This window comes from Tamandua tetradactyla, chromosome 14, assembly GCF_023851605.1.
Source record: "Tamandua tetradactyla isolate mTamTet1 chromosome 14, mTamTet1.pri, whole genome shotgun sequence".
NCBI lineage: Eukaryota > Metazoa > Chordata > Mammalia > Pilosa > Myrmecophagidae > Tamandua > Tamandua tetradactyla.
In genome coordinates this window covers 57,235,416-57,251,727 of record NC_135340.1, presented here as the reverse complement: position 1 = coordinate 57,251,727, position 16,312 = coordinate 57,235,416, and the positions used below count along the sequence as shown (strand labels likewise).

The 16,312-nt window shown below is 38.3% G+C and overlaps 1 protein-coding gene and 1 pseudogene across 4 annotated transcripts in view; one reads left to right on the top strand and one right to left on the bottom strand.

The window, feature by feature from the left end:
* UBR1 (ubiquitin protein ligase E3 component n-recognin 1) overlaps window positions 1-16,312 on the top strand; it is a 250,865-nt gene that overhangs the window by 32,405 nt on the left and 202,148 nt on the right. The window lies entirely within an intron of this gene.
* LOC143655983 (macrophage metalloelastase pseudogene) lies at window positions 7,930-9,315 on the bottom strand (annotated as a pseudogene).

Genomic DNA, 16,312 nt, shown 5'->3' with positions numbered 1-16,312 from the left:
GACTTGAGAAGAAATAGGCAACCTCCACAAACCAATCACAAGAGATTGAATCAGTCATCAAAAAGTTTTGAAAAAGGAAAAGTCCATGACCAGATGGCTTCACATGTGAATTCTACCAAGCTTTCAAGAAAAGATTAGTACCAATACTGCTCAGACACTTCAAAAGAAATAAAGAGAGGGAAAGCTACCTAACTCATTCTGTGAAGCCAACATCACCCTACTGCCAAAGCCAAACAAAGATAAGAAAATTACAGACCAATCACTTTAATGAATATAAATGCAGAAATCCTCAACAAAGCATTAACAAATCAAATCCAGCAGCACATTAAAAGAATTATACATCATACCAGGTGGGATTTATTCCAAGTATGCAAGGCTGGTTCAACCCAAGAAAATCAATTAATGTAGTACAGCATATCAGTAAATCAAAGCAGAAAAACTGCACAGTCATCTCGATTGATGCAGGAAAGGCATTAGACAAAATTCAACATCCTTTCATGATGAAAACACTTTCAAAGGGTAGGAATGGAAGGGAACTTCCTCAGCATGATAAAAGGAAATATAAGAAAAACCCATAGCTAACATCATGCTTAATAGGGAAAGACTGAAAGCATTCCCTTTACGATCAGGAACAAGACAAGGATGCCTGCTGTCTCCATTGTTATTCAACATTGTGCTGAAAGTTCTAGCTAGAGCAATTAGGCGAGAAAAAGAAATAAAATGCATCCAAATTGGTAAAGAAGAAGAAAAACTGTTTGCAGATGACATGATACTACTCAAAAATCCCAAAAAATCTACAGCAAAGCTGCTAGAGCTAATAAACAAGTACAGCAAAGTGGCAGGGTGCAAAATCAATATGCAAAAAGCAGCAGTGTTTCTATACAACAGTAATGAACAATCTGAGGAGTAAATCAAGAAAAAAATTCCATTTATAATAGCAACCAAAAGAATCTAATATTTAGGAATAAATTTAACCAAGACCACAAAATACCTATACACAGAAAACTACAAGAAATTGCTAAAAGAAATCAAGAAAGACCTAAATAAATGGAAGGACTTACTGTGTTCATGGATTGGGGAACTCAATATAGTTAATATGTCAGTTCTACTCAAATTGTTTCATAGAATCAATGCAATACCAGTTAAAATCTTAACAACTTACTTTGCAGAAATAAAAAAACCAATAACCAAATTTATTTGGAAGGACAGGGTGCCTTGAATAGTTAAAATGTCTTAAGAAAGAGGAATGAAGTGGAAGGTCTCACACTACTTGACTCTAAAACATATTACAAAGCTACAGTGGTCAACACAGCATGTTACTGGCATATTGATAGATATACTGACCAATGTAATCAAACTGAGTATTCAGAAATAGACCCCCTCATCTATGGATAATTGATCTTTGATAAGGTGGTCAAGCCAACTCAACTAGGACAGAGCAGCCTCTTCAATGAATTTTGTTTGGAGAATTGAATATCCATATCCAAAAAAAATGAAAGAAGATCCTTACTCATACCTTATACAAAAATAAACTCAAAATGAATCAAAGACCTAAACATTAGTGCTAAGAACATAAAACTTTTAAAGATCTTGTGATAGGAAGTGGTTTCCTAGACCTTATGCCCAAAGCGTAAGAAATGAAAGGAGAAATAGAGAAATGGAATCTCCTCAAAATTGAATGCTTTTGTGCATCAAATAGAAGGGTAGCCTATTCAATGGGAGATGAAATTTAGAAATTGCATATAGATATGTATTTAATATCCAGAATATATAAAGAGATCCTACAACTCACTAATGAAAAGACAGCCCAATTAATGGGAAAAGACAGATATTTTTCTGAAGAGGAAATAGAAATGGCTCAAAAACATGAAAAATGTTCAACTTTACTGGCTATTACAGAAATGCAATTGAAAGCTGCAATGAGATATCATCTTACCCCTACTAGAACACCCAATATAAAAAAAAAACAAAAACAACCAGAAAGTTATAAGTGTTGGAGAGGATGTGAGAAAGAGACATACTTGTTCACTGTGGGTGGGAATGCAGAAATGGTGCAACCACTCTGGAGGGCAGTTTGGTGGTTCCTGAGGAAGCTAAGAATAGAATTGCCATATGATCCATAAATTCCATTAATATGTCTATATTTGGAGGAACTGAAGGCAAGGACACAAGCAGACATTTGCACATTGATGTTTATAATGGCATTATTTATGATTGCCAAGAAATGGAAACCTCCCAAATGTCCATCAATGGCTAAGTGGATAAACTGTGGTATATACATGTGATGGAATATTATGCAGCAGTAAGACAATAAAGTCATGAAACATGCAGCAGTGTGAATAAACCTTGAGGATGTTATGTTGAGTGAAGTAGTCAGAAACAAAAAGACAAATAATGTATGTTCTCATTAGTGAGTGAACTTTGAGAGTTAATGTTGAGAACATGGATTTTCAGGAGTAGAAAGAGGGCAGAGATGGGGCATTTGATGGGGGAGTACAGAATAGTCAACAAGATTGATTATATAGATCCAGAAATGGATAGCATAGTAGTGTCTGATGGTAGCACAAATTGAAAGTACACTGAACAAACATGAATGTGAGTATGGTTGAAAGAGGAAGGCCAGGAATATGTGTGAAACAAGAAGGAAAGAAAGACTGGGACTGTGTAATTTAACAAAACCTAGAGTGGTCAGTGATGGTGATTAAATATACAAATATAAGAATGCTTTGTTATGAGGGAAACAAAGGAATGTCCATATTGCAAGGTGCTGCAAATGGATGGTATATAGAAAAAATACAATCAATGCAAACTAGGATCTGTAGTTAACAGTAACATTGTAATATGTTTCCAGTAAATCTAATAAATGCTACATTCCAAAGCTAAATGTCAATAAGAGGGGGATATAAGGGAGGGGTATGTGATTCTTGGTGCGGGTGTTGTTTTTTCTCCTTTTTATTTTATTTTAATTAACATTATTTTACATTCTTTTTTTTTTCTTTCTTCCTCTGCCTTTGTGGAAGAAATGGAAATGTCCTCATACAGATTGTTGTGGTGAATGCATAACAGGAAATGATTAATTATTTACTTAGGATGGATGGTATGGTATGTCAATAAAACTGTTTAAAAAAGAAACAGAAATACTAGTGCTGGAGAAAGTGTGGAGAGAAGAATGTATTGTTTCATATTCACTATTAAGGAAGTAGAATGGTACAGCCCATCTGGAGGGCAGTTTGGTGGTTCCACAAGAGACTAAGTATAGGATTGCTGTATGATCCTGCAACCCTGTTTTCAGGTATAAGTGGAAGAAGTGAAAGCAGAGACATGAATGGACATTAGTACACTGGTGTTTATGGCAGCAGTATTCACAATTTGCAATGATGAAGATGGCCAAGGAGTATGTCAGCTGATGAAAGGATGGGTGAACTGTGGTGTATACATACAATGGAGGGCAGTTCCGTTCAGTGGCTGCAAAAAGAAATGAAGCTGTGAGGCATGCAACGAGGTGTATGGACTTGGAGGACAGTATGTTGAGTGAAATAAGCACTAAATGAAAAGACAAACGTTTTAACATTTCACTAATATAAACTAACTATAATGTATAGAATTGAATTTGAGAGCATAGGTTATCAGGGGAATGCTATTGTAAAGGTTCCTAGATTGTTAGCTCGTGAAGCAGGTACATCTATTCCTAAATTGTAATGGTTATTTCTAAATCCTGAGATGCTGAGCTCTCTGTGTATAACCTGGTTGGTCCCTAGAAGTTCGGGTATCTGTTGACAACTGAGATACAGAGCTAGACTTCAGCAGCTCTGAAAGTCAGCATTACCCCATACAGCAACTATGTACAGAGCTGAAAAGGAGATCAGAGTTCAGTTAGAAATTTGAACGAAGCAGATCTTGTTAGGACTAAGGCAAATCAGACTATAGGGCAAAGATGATATTGACTGTGTTTTAAAACTTCAACATCTGTGTGAGACCAATGGAAGAGATGTATAGTTGGTGCAAACTATATTTTCTGTGGCACACTGTTCTAGTTTGCTAGCTGCTGGAATGCAGTATACCAGAAATGCAGAAATGCAGTATACCAGACTTTTAAAAAGGGAGATGTTTGTTTCCAGTCAGGTCCTTTTTTTTAAAAAGGGAGAATTTATTAAGTTACACGTTTACAGTTCTAAGGCCATGAAAATGTCCCAATTAAAGCAGGTCTATAAAAATGTCCAAATTAAGGCACCAGCAACTCACCTTAACTCAAGAAAGGCCAATGAAGTTCAGGGTTTTTCTCTCAACAGGAACAGCACATGACAACATCTGCTAACTTTCTCTCCAGGCTTCTTGTTTCATGAAACTCCCTCAAGGACATTTTACTTCTTCATCCCCAAAGGTCCCTGGCAGCATGGGCTCTTGCCTCGTGGCTCTGCTGCTGTTTCCAAAATGGTTCCTCTTTCTAAAGGATTCCAGTAAACTAATCAAGACCCACCTGGAATGGGCAGCGCCACAGCTCTGCAGTGATAATCTAATCAAGTTTACAACCTATAGTGCTGAATAGAAAGAAACAGCTGCTTCCACAAGATGGATCAGGATTAAAACATGGCTTTTCTAGGGTACATATTCTTTTCTAACTGGCGCACACACTATCTAATTTAACTTGTATAATCAGTTTGTTCAAACACCATAGTTATATGGAGCCTTGAATAGAGATTGACATCTTATTGGTTTGTACAGGTTAGTGTGATGCCCTGAAACCTCCCAGAATAATTTGGGCAGAGATTAAAAAAGTATTTGCAAAGCTCCCTTGAGTAACTGGGCAAAAATTTGGAAATACTTAACTTCCCCACCTGGGGAATTCCTGGTGTTCTTTCAAGCATTAGGAACTACCAATTTAATAAGTCGAGCCCTCAATCTTGGGGCTTGCCCTTGTGAAACTTATCCCTGTAAAGGAGAAGCTAAGTCTACTTATAATTATCTCTAAGAGTCACTGTCAGAGAACCCCTTTTGTTGCTCAGATGTGGCCTCTCTTTTGAAGCAAACTCACTGGTAAACTCAACTGCCATCCCTACTATGTGGGACATGTTTCCCAGGGACGCAGTCTCCCTGCCTATGTGGGACTTGACTCCTGGGGTTGAGCCTGGACCTGACATTGTGTTAAATCCTATCTTCTCTGTATAACTCCACCATCACCCTTGATCATATCCCTCTCGTTAGGGGCATTTGGGCTATGACCATACTAACTTTTTCATGTTGGAAGGGGCTGTCGATAAGATGGGGTAAGGATGTGGAACTAGCTGATGTTCTGGACAGGCTAGGCCCTCTAGGTTTCAGTATTTATCTGGTCCAGGAACCCATTTGGAGAATGGAGGTTTCTGGAGAGTTATTCTAATGCATGGAACCCTTGTGGAATCTTTTTTTAAATTTCCTTCTTTTATTGGAATTATTTTTTTAATAATTTTTTATTTTATTTTTTTAAATACCAAAAACACCAAACAAATGCAGACATTCCTATTTTGATCATTCCATTCTACATATACAAAACTGAACTGAGACTCCATCATGTTCCAGGCCAGGTTGGCTAGAAGAGTCATCGAAGGCTGTTTGAGTTTTATTGCTGGTGAAAAAAAAAACTCCCCAGGGTTTCAAAACCAGAATTTATGGTCCGTTTCTGTACTGTTCAACTGAACTTTGCTTTCTTGAGTAGGCAGGTTTTTAGTGGAAATCCTTTTTTTTTTCTGTGTCATATAAATCAGTGCTCTTGGAAAAGCTGGCATACTTCAGGATACTGTCCAGAGACAGATGAAGGTTACTGTCTAAAAGGAAGTTTAAATCTGTCTGTGTTTTCGTATCTAACATTTCAAGGCCTAAGAAGTTGACATTTCCCCAACAGCTGCCAGACTGAGCAGATGTGTCCCCAAATAAAAAGTCAATATGGTCTCTGTATCCAGGGATTCCAGAGTTGGTTTGGTGTTTGTATTGCTAAATTCACTCACTTCTGTTTGAGTTTGCATACTTGAGGGTGAAAAGAACTCTTCAATATCAAACTCCATTCCAGGATTCTGGGTTGGAACAGATGGGAGGTACTTTTTGGGTCCAGTATTCGTGTCAGACAAAGATGGTGATTATCCAGTGTCTGACCCAGCAGATTATTTGACAAGATGTTTTCTAGATCACTTAATAAATCTATGGTTTGGGTCAGATTATTTGTCATGTTTTGTGGAGAAGCATACTGTTCAGTTCACTGAAGTTTATGATTGGTACAGATTTCTCTTAGGCTTAATCTGAGATAACAAACCATGAGTTACAATCTCTGCTGCCAAACTGTTGCTTATAATATTGTCTGTAGAAACCCTGTATAATGAATGAACATTCTCAAAAATGTCTGTGCACATTACTGCTTGGTTCATGTGACCTAGTCATCTGTGGAACTTTGCACTCCACTGGCTTGAGTTTCTCTGGAGATCCCGCCTGACTGGAAACAAACATCTAAAAAGGCTTCAGTAAGTCTGAGCAGTGATTAATGAAGTTACTTTAGAACTGGATATCAAGCTTTTGAGTATGAAAAATAATAAGAAGTGAAACTTGAGAACCAAACTTCAAATCAGCATGAAAACAAGAGGATGGAGAGGAATCTGGGGAAGCCCGAATGTGCAGAAGGCATGAAGCTTTATAAGGTGAAAGACAGATCTGTCTGCACATTGGTGGAAGAAATGCTGTTCTTCTGACATGTGTTTCCTAGTTGTAAAGCAGTGGGTGAACTTCTACGCAAGCTCACTTGAACATCTGTACTGATTGGCTCAACAGCAACAGAATCCACACTTTTTAAGTGAAATAAGTTCACCTGAAGAAGGTAATAAGCCTCTGAATCTAGGCCAAGGATCTGAATCTATGGGCAGGGGAAGTAAGTGAATGGTGCCTGTGGGGGAGCCCTGGTGATTGATACCTACTACTACAGGCCAGGCCCAGGAGTTGACTGTAGTAGGCACAAAAACAAGCATAGGAGAAAACTGCACAACAGGCAGTTTAACCAAAGCCATAGTGGGCTTTGATAAAGGCAATTTCTGAGGATTTCTTGGAGATGTTGTAAGAGTCTATTTTCTGGCATTAGAGCTGCAAGAGTGTTCAAAAGTAGTAACTTCCTTTATTTCTAAAGTTTCTTGAATGCCTGATTTAGAGGTTGGTTTATTGACCAGTGACTTACGGGTGTTTTTTTTTTTTGACAACCTCTGGTTGTTCATGGAATTCTCCATTTTCCTTTTTTTTACTACATGGATCCCTGTTCTTAACAGGGGCATCATGGCCATTTTGGTAGATGTGTGACTAGAAGGCAGTTCTGCTGGTGTAAGGACAGCCACATGTGCACTGGAAGGTCTTGCCACAATCCACTGTATGTCTTTTTTTTTTCCTTTCTTTTTTTTTTTTTTTTTTTTTTTTTAAAGATAGAGGAAGGAAAGGAAGGAAAGAAAGACAGAGAAGGAAGGAAGGATGGAAGGAAGGAAGGGAGGAAGAAAGGGAAACATCTTTATTTTTATTATATTTTGTTTGTTTGTTTGTTTTTTTTTACATGGGCTGGGGCCGGGAATCGAACCGGGGTCCTCCGGCATGGCAGGCAAGCACTCTTGCCCGCTGAGCCACCGCGGCCCGCCCTTTCCTTTCTTTTTAAGATATTTAATATATGAAGTTGAAAGAATAAAAGCACATCACAATTGTCATTTTTAAAGTTCTAGGTACATTGTTTTTACAGTGAAATTGTTCATTTTAGGTAAGCCAAATGTAATTATAATTTCAGTCCAAATTTACAGAGTATTCCCCAAAAGTTATTTTGGCCTTTGTTTCCATTTGCAAGTCACCATATCCTAAGGGTTCTCAAAATTGAAAACTTGTTATTACTAATAATTATTAACTGAAGTGAATTGATAAACACCATCAGTTACACCATTCCTAACAACCAAGGCCGCTATTGCTTTTCAGCCTGCTGGTGACATGATTGGATTGGATGTTGAATTCAAATTGGTGAGATCCTTGAAATAGTAGTGTTCTTTGGAGTAGAAGACTGCATTGTTATTAGGTCTAATTCCTAGAAAGTTTTTGGTAATCAGTTTGGGATAATGAGGGTCCAATGATTGTCTTTTGACAACATACCTCCAATACCAGTTATCTACAAAGAAGTAGGTCTTGTAGAGAAGTGGGTTAAAAGCAGCTGTATCAATTTTTTTCACAAAGTCAGGGAAATCCAAAGAGTATATGCTCTTAAGATAGTTCGGATGTGTTCTTAAATTGTTGTTAGCCAGTACTTGTCATCTTTAAAAAGAAAAACTTCATTTCTGGCTCCAGTTTCATAAGCAGCTTGAATACCAGATGGCAAAGTTGGCCATAAATTAGAAATTAAACTAATGCTAATCTTAGGTATCTCAGCATGCTCCCACCAGAAGAACCTATCTTTAAAGAAAAATATTTAATTTTAATTGTAGTGACAGCATTGAATCCCAGATTGGGGCCACACAATTCTGTACTATTGGGATCTGCATGGGTTGGTGCTATTTTGGACCTTCATAAGGAACTGAATGCCACATATGTCATCGGTATAGAGGCTAAATATGTTGGGGCCAACATAAGTGTAGATGGGAAATGTTATGGCCCTTGGGTCATTGGAATGGTCAAAACCTAAGGAATGGCCAATCTCATTAACCTCAACAAGAAACAAGTTTATTCCTCTGTATTTCGTCTTCATCAAAATGTGCGTCTCCTCCAGTACCAGCTCCAGGGCCAAAAATATGGGCTAAAACTCCACTTTTTCCATCAAAAGGATAGATGTGTCCATGAGCTCAATGTGAAAAAGAGATTATAATGTCAGCCTTGCCTGCATTAATTTTTCTGAATTTCAGTGGGGCTCACATCACTCTATACTTGAAAAACCCTCTAGATGACGTACTCGACATCTGCTGGTGCCAGGTCAGGGGTATAATTGTTGATTCTATAGGTGATATAATGTTTCTGTCATGCTGGGCCCCCTGGCATTTGTCTTTAAAATGATGAACCTCCAGTACTCCACATCAGCAGGTTGCGCACCATTGCCATAGTAGATGTGTCCAGTTGCTCAGTCCCTTTTAATGACTGCTGCATTTCCTGGATTTTAATCTGCATGAGGTTCCCATAGGCTTTTTTTTTTGGTCATTGGAAGTCTTTCTATGTCTAGGTCATAAGAGGCTCCCAAGTACCTTTTGGCAAATCCCACATCATTTCCGTCTGTATTTGTAACTCTTGTCGGGGAAACGGAACCAGAAATGTAGTAACTTGCAGGATAAGAATCAATAGAAGAAACTTCATTCTAAACTTCTCTGAAAGGCTTAATCCAATTTACTATGTTCTTTTTCTCTGCATGTCTTTTCAAGTCCCATGCAGTAGCATAAGAATTGCTGCACTTAGCAACATTTATGCTTCTTTTCAGAATGCATTTTCATAAAGTGCTATTTTACAAGAATTTAAAAAATGTCTATTAGGACCCCTAGAGCATCCTTCAATTTGACAGCAGTAGAATTTCAGTACAATTTTCAGATCCTTCCTTATTGTTAGATTTACTGTGCTATCCTGCAGTTGGTGACTCTGGAGTGCATGTGGAGCATGGGGCTGTTGGGCAGGATCTTTGTGTAATTATGCATGTTGCACAGGATGTTTGTGTGCACTGCTAGGGACAGCTCTCTCACATTGCTGAATCAGCTCCTGGGCAGGTGGCGCCGGAGCTGCAGGTTGCTGTGTTACTGCTGCAGGCCGCACAGCCAAGGCTTGCGGACCCCATGGGCCTGAGGTGTTGGAGGCTCTGGGGTGCCCAAAACTGCCACTGTTCTGTGAGGATTTTCTGTTTCTGGTTTCTTCTCTGTCAGAGTATCCCATCCTGGAGAGCCAGATGGGGTCAGTTCACAAAGGTGGGGTCACTTCAGAAAAGTCCATTTTGCACTTAGGTAGTCCAGCTGACTGAAACTGAATTGAGTGAAGATACATCTGTACCGGTCTTTTTTTTTTTTTTAAATCTCCTTAGGTTCCCTTTTGTATGCAGTACTCCTCAGTAGCTTGTGTTCCACCCTGGGTCTCTGCGAACTTAGGTCCCTGTGTCTCTATATGTGTGGAGTAAAATGTAGCTGTTGTGAGTGGCTCTACAGTATCTGCCATGGTAGGAGGGACCCAATCCATGCTGCCTGTGTATAACTCCCAAGCTGCCCTTGGACTGGGACTGAAGTGAGAGGGAGCGGAACAGGAACCAACTGGTGATCCGGGATGGAATTTTCCTACTTGATATTGTTTTTCTTTGCTTCAGCATTTGTGGAGTCTTTCTCTGTTCTCTACCATTCTCCAGAGATTAAAGCAAGTGGGATTTATCCTTTCATTTGCTGTACCTTTGGGGAAACTTTTTCATGAGATGTCTTACATTGCTGTGTTGATGATGCCACCTCCTGATTCTGGTCTTGATTCATATTTGAGGATGAGGACTTTTCCTATCTGGTTATATTTTTAGACAACTTCATTATTTTGAGCTGAATTATACTTCTTAAATAATAGTGTTGGATCTGTACTCTGGGCTTAGACAGAAATAATAATTGATGTTTGTCTTTGTACAAATAACATTTTGCATTTTGTTATGCTTCCAGAATGCAATATATCAGAAATGGAACTGCTTTTTTTTTGCATGGGCATTTACTGGAAATCGAACCTGGGTCTCCAGCATGGCAGGTGAGAAGTCTGCCTGCTGAGCCACCATGGCCCGCCCCAACACTATGGCCCACCCTGGAACTGTGTTTAAAAAGGGAATTTAATAAGTTGCAAGTTTACAGTTCTAAGCCTATAAAAACATTCAAACTAAGGCATTTAGGGAAAGACAACTTAGTTCAAGAAAGACCAGTGGATCTGGAACACCTCTTTCAGCTGGGAAGGCACATGGTGACATCTGCTAGTTTTCTCTCCCAGCTTCTCATTTCATAAGGCTTTCCTGGAGGGGTTTTCCTTCTGCTTCTCCAAAGTTCTCTGGCACTGTGGGCTCTGTCAGCTCTGAAGCAACTGTTCTCAAGCATCTGCATCTGCTCTGAAGTTTCTGTTGGCTATGGCTCTTTCCAAAATGTTTCCACTTTTAAAGGAGTATGGTAAACCAATCAAGACCCACCTGGAATTGATGGAGTCACATCTCCATATAATCAGTCATACCCACAATTGGGTGCATCACATCTCTTTGTAGATAATCTAATAAAAAGTTTCTGCCCTATGATATTGAATCAGGATTAAAAGAAACGGCTGCCCCCACAAAATTGAACCAGGATTAAAACATGGCTTTTCTGGGTTACATAATACTTTCAAACCAGCACACATGCCTAAAGTCCTGTTTAAGTGTAAATAACATCTTGAAGTTATGTAGACTATAGCTTCCATAGATTTTAAAATGCTGCTCATGTTCTTAGATGGGCTTCATCATTCATACTGTTCTATGTATTATTAATATAGTACACAAGAAAAAATGGGTTGGGTTACCTGTGATCCAATGAGGTTAAAATGTTTTCCCAAGGACTAAGGTATGTCAGAATACAGGGTAAAGGATATTAGTGTCTGATTTCTAAAACTTCACCTTCTCTATTAGACCAAAGGAACAGATGTTTATTTTATTCAAAATTTAAATTTTCTGTAGCACACAGTCTAACTTAACCTGCCTGGCCAGTTCATTTAAACAACCTAAACATGTGGAGCCTAAAATAGGAAATGAGGTCTTGTAATTCTGTATAGCTTAATGTAAGAACCTGATAAACTCTAAAGTATGTGTAGCAGATAATCAAAAAGTATTTGCAAAGTCCCTTGAGTACTGGAGAAAAGAGAGATGGATCTGTTAAACTTCTCCAACTGGGAAACTCTTAATTTTCTCTCAAGCATTAGGGATTCTCAAGTTAATAGGCCAAGTCCTCAATCTTGAGGTTTGCTCTTGTGAAATTCATTTCTGTAATGGGTAAGCTAAGCCTACCTATAATTATTCCTAAGAGTCACTTCTAGAGAATGTCTTGTGTTGTTCAGATGTGGCCTCTCTCACTCTAAGCCCAGCCCTGCAAATTTATTACCCTGCCCGCTATGTGGGACATGACTTCCAGGGTCTAAGTTTCCCTGGCAACATGGAACATGACTCCTAGGAATGAGCCCGTCCCTGGCACCATGGGATTGACAATGCCTTCTTGACCCAACGGGGGATAAGAAATGCTACAAAATAAGGTTTAGTGGCTACGAGATTTTAAATAGAGTTCAAAGGCTGTTCTAGAGGTTACTCTTATGCAGGCTTCAGTTAAATATTGCAGGTTGCCACAGTAGGCCAAGCCCCAACCGACACTATTCCTTAAAGTCCTAAAGAATACCCTGGGCTCTATTTAAGACTCTGTAATAATTTCACTCAGTTTATTTTTCAGAAACCTAAAACCTCCAGATTATTCCTATGCTAGATAAGCCCTGAAACCCAGAGGTGCCAGTTTCTGCAAGAATTTCAACCAGTTGCATTCCCTTATCCCATAATGTCAGCACCCCTTCTGAACGTAAAGAAGTTAGAATGGTTGTTGCCCAAGTATCCTTAAAGATTGGGAGAAGGATCTAATGAGAGGGAGAAGTGGTAACAGAAAAGATAGGATTTAACAAATGAGTGTGATCATGGAATCATTATACTGAGATTTCTTATTAGTCTCTGGTATGTTGGAACAACTAGAAGGAAATACCTGAAATTGTAGAACTGTTACCCATATCATACTTTGAAGCTTGTTCTGCTTATTATTCAAATGTTATTCTAGTTTGCAAACTCCCGGAATGCGACTTACCCGAAACAAAATGTCTGTTTTTTTTTTTACTTGACCAAATAGAGCAACCTATGAACACAACATTTTTTTTTTTATTAATTAAAAAAATTAACTAACACAACAATAGAAATCAATCCATTCTACATATGCAATCAGTAATTCTTAATATCATCACATAGGTGTATGGTCATCATTTCTCAGTACATATGCATCGATTTAGAGAAAGAAATAGCACTACAACAGAAAAAGAAATAAAGTGATAACACAGAGAGAAAACACAAATAAAAATAAAAAGTACAAAAATATATGAGAAAAAAAAAAACAAAACAAACAAAAAAAAAACTATAGATCAGATGCAGCTTCATTCAGCGTTCCAAGATAATTACATTACAATTAGGCAGTATTGTGCTGACCATTTTTTTTTTTTTTTTTTTTTTAGACGTCATACCATTCTACATATGCAATCAGTAATTCTTAACATCATCACATAGATGCATGATCATCGTTTCTTAGTACATTTGCATCGGTTTAGAAGAACTAGCATTATAACAGAAAAAGATATAGAATGTTAATATAGAGAAAAAAATAAAAGTAATAATAATAAGAACAAAACAAACAAAACAAAACAAAACAAAAACCTATAGCTCGGATGCAGCTTCGTTCAGTATTTTAACATGATTACTTTACAATTAGGTATTATTGTACTGTCCATTTTTGAGTTTTTGTATCTAGTCCTATTGCACCGTCTGTATTCCATCAGCTCCGATTACCCATTATCTTACCCTGTTTCTAACTCCTGCTGAACTCTGTTACCAATGACATATTCCAAGTTTATTCTCGAGTGTCGATTCACGTCATTGGGACCATACAGTATTTGTCTTTTAGCTTTTGGCTAGACTCACTCAGCATAATGTTTTCTAGGTCCATCCATGTTATTACATGCTTCATAAGTTTATCCCTGTCTTAACGCTGCATAATATTCCATCGTACGTATATACCACAGTTTGTTTAGCCACTCGTCTGTTGATGGACATTTTGGCTGTTTCCATCTCTTTGCAATTGTAAATAACGCTGCTATAAACATTGGTGTGCAAATGTCTGTTTGAGTTTTTGCCCTTAATTCCTTTGAGTAGATTCCCAGCAATGGTATTGCTGGATCGTATGGCAATTCTATATTCAGCTTTTTGAGGAACCGCCAAACTGCTTTCCACAGTGGTTGCACCCTTTGACATTCCCACCAACAGTGGATAAGTGTGCCTCTTTCTCCGCATCCTCTCCAGCACTTGTCATTTTCTGTTTTGTTGATAATGGCCATTCTGGTGGGTGTGAGATGATATCTCATTGTGGTTTTGATTTGCATTTCTCTAATGGCCAGGGACATTGAGCATCTCTTCATGTGTCTTTTGGCCATTTGTATTTCCTCCTCTGAGAGGTGTCTATTCAAGTCTTTTTCCCACTTTGTAATTGGGTTGGCTATCTTTTTGTTGTTGAGTTGAACAATCTCATTATAAATTCTGGATACTAGACCTTTATCTGATATGTCGTTTCCAAATATTGATTCCCATTGTGTAGGCTGTCTTTCTACTTTCTTGATGAAGTTCTTTGATGCACAAAAGTGTTTAATTTTGAGGAGTTCCCATTTATTTATTTCCTTCTTCAGTGCTCTTGCTTTAGGTGTAAGGTCCATAAAACCGCCTCCAATTGTAAGATTCATAAGATATCTCCCTACATTTTCCTCTAACTGTTCTATGGTCTTAGACCTAATGTTTAGATCTTTGATCCATTTTGAGTTAACTTTTGTATAGGGTGTGAGATATGGGTCTTCTTTCATTCTTTTGCATATGGATATCCAGTTCTCTAGGCACCATTTATTGAAGAGACTGTTCTGTCCCAGGTGAGTTGGCTTGACTCCCTTATCAAAGATCAAATGACCATAGATGAGAGGGTCTATATCTGAGCACTCTATTCGATTCCATTGGTCGATATATCTATCTTTATGCCAATACCATGCTGTTTTGACCACTGTGGCTTCATAATATGCCTTAAAGTCTGGCAGCGCAAGACCTCCAGCTTCGTTTTTTTTCCTCAAGATGTTTTTAGCAATTCGGGGCACCCTGCCTTTCCAGATAAATTTGCTTATTGGTTTTTCTATTTCTGAAAAATAAGTTGTTGGGATTTTGATTGGTATTGCATTGAATCTGTAAATCAATTTAGGTAGGATTGACATCTTAACTATATTTAGTCTTCCAATCCATGAACACGGTATGCCCTTCCATCTGTTTAGGTCTTCTGAACACAACATTTTTAATATATGGACATTCCATACTTGGTGTATAATCTATGAATCACCGTATCATCACGTATTGTATATTTATCGCCATAACCATTTCTTAGAACATTTGCATCACTCCAGAAAAAGAAATGAAAAGAAAAAACTCATACATACCATACCCCTTACCCCTCCCTCTCATTGGCAACTAGTATTTCCATCTACCCAATATATTTTAACCTTTGTTCCCCCTATTTTTGTTTTCTATACCCCTTACCAGTCCCTTTCATTGATCACTAGTATGTCTACTCAATTTATTTTAACATTTGTTTCCCGTTATTTATTTATTTTTAATTCATAGTTTTTACTCATCTATCCATACTGTAGATGGATAAACACAAGGTTTTCGCAATCACACAGTCACATTACAAAAGCTATATCATTATACAGTCATCTTCAAGAAACTTGGCTACTGGAACACAGCTCTACGTTTTCAGGCAGTTCCCTCCAGCCTTTCCATTACCCTTTAACTAAAAAGGTGATATCTGTATAATGCATAAGAATAACCTCCAGGATAACCTCGCGACTCTGTTTGAAATCTCTCAGCCACTGATACTTTATTTTGTCTTGTCAGAATGGCTTTTAGAAAGGAGAATTATATTAAGTTGCAAGTTTATAGTTCTAAAGCCATGAAAATGTCCAAATTAAGGCAATGCTATGAAAATGTCCAAATGTATGGCCTCCAGGGAAAGATGCCTTGGGTCAAGAAGGCTGATGAAGGGCAGGCCACAGTGGCTTAGCAGGCAAGAACACTTGCCTGCCATGCCAGAGGACCTGGGTTCGATTCCCGGTGCCTGCCCATGTATAAAAAAAAAAAGAAGGCTGATGAAGTTCAAGGTTACTCTCTCAGCTGGAAAGGCACATGGTAAAGTCTGCTAGTTTTCTCTCCTGGCTACTTGTTTCATGAAGCTCCATCGGGGTGTTTTCCTTCTTCATCTCCAAGGGTCTTGGCTGCATGGGCTCTGTAACTTTTTCCAAAATGGTTCCCCCTTCAAGGGCCCCAGTAAGCAACCTCCCCTTGAATGGGTGGAGAGACATCTCCATAGAAACTACCTAATCAAAATTAGCACCCATAATTGGGTGGGTCACATCTCCAAGGAAACAATCACAAAGGTCCCACCTAGCAATATTGAATGAGAATTAAAAGACATGGCTTTTCGGGGGTACATAAGATTCAAACTGGCACATA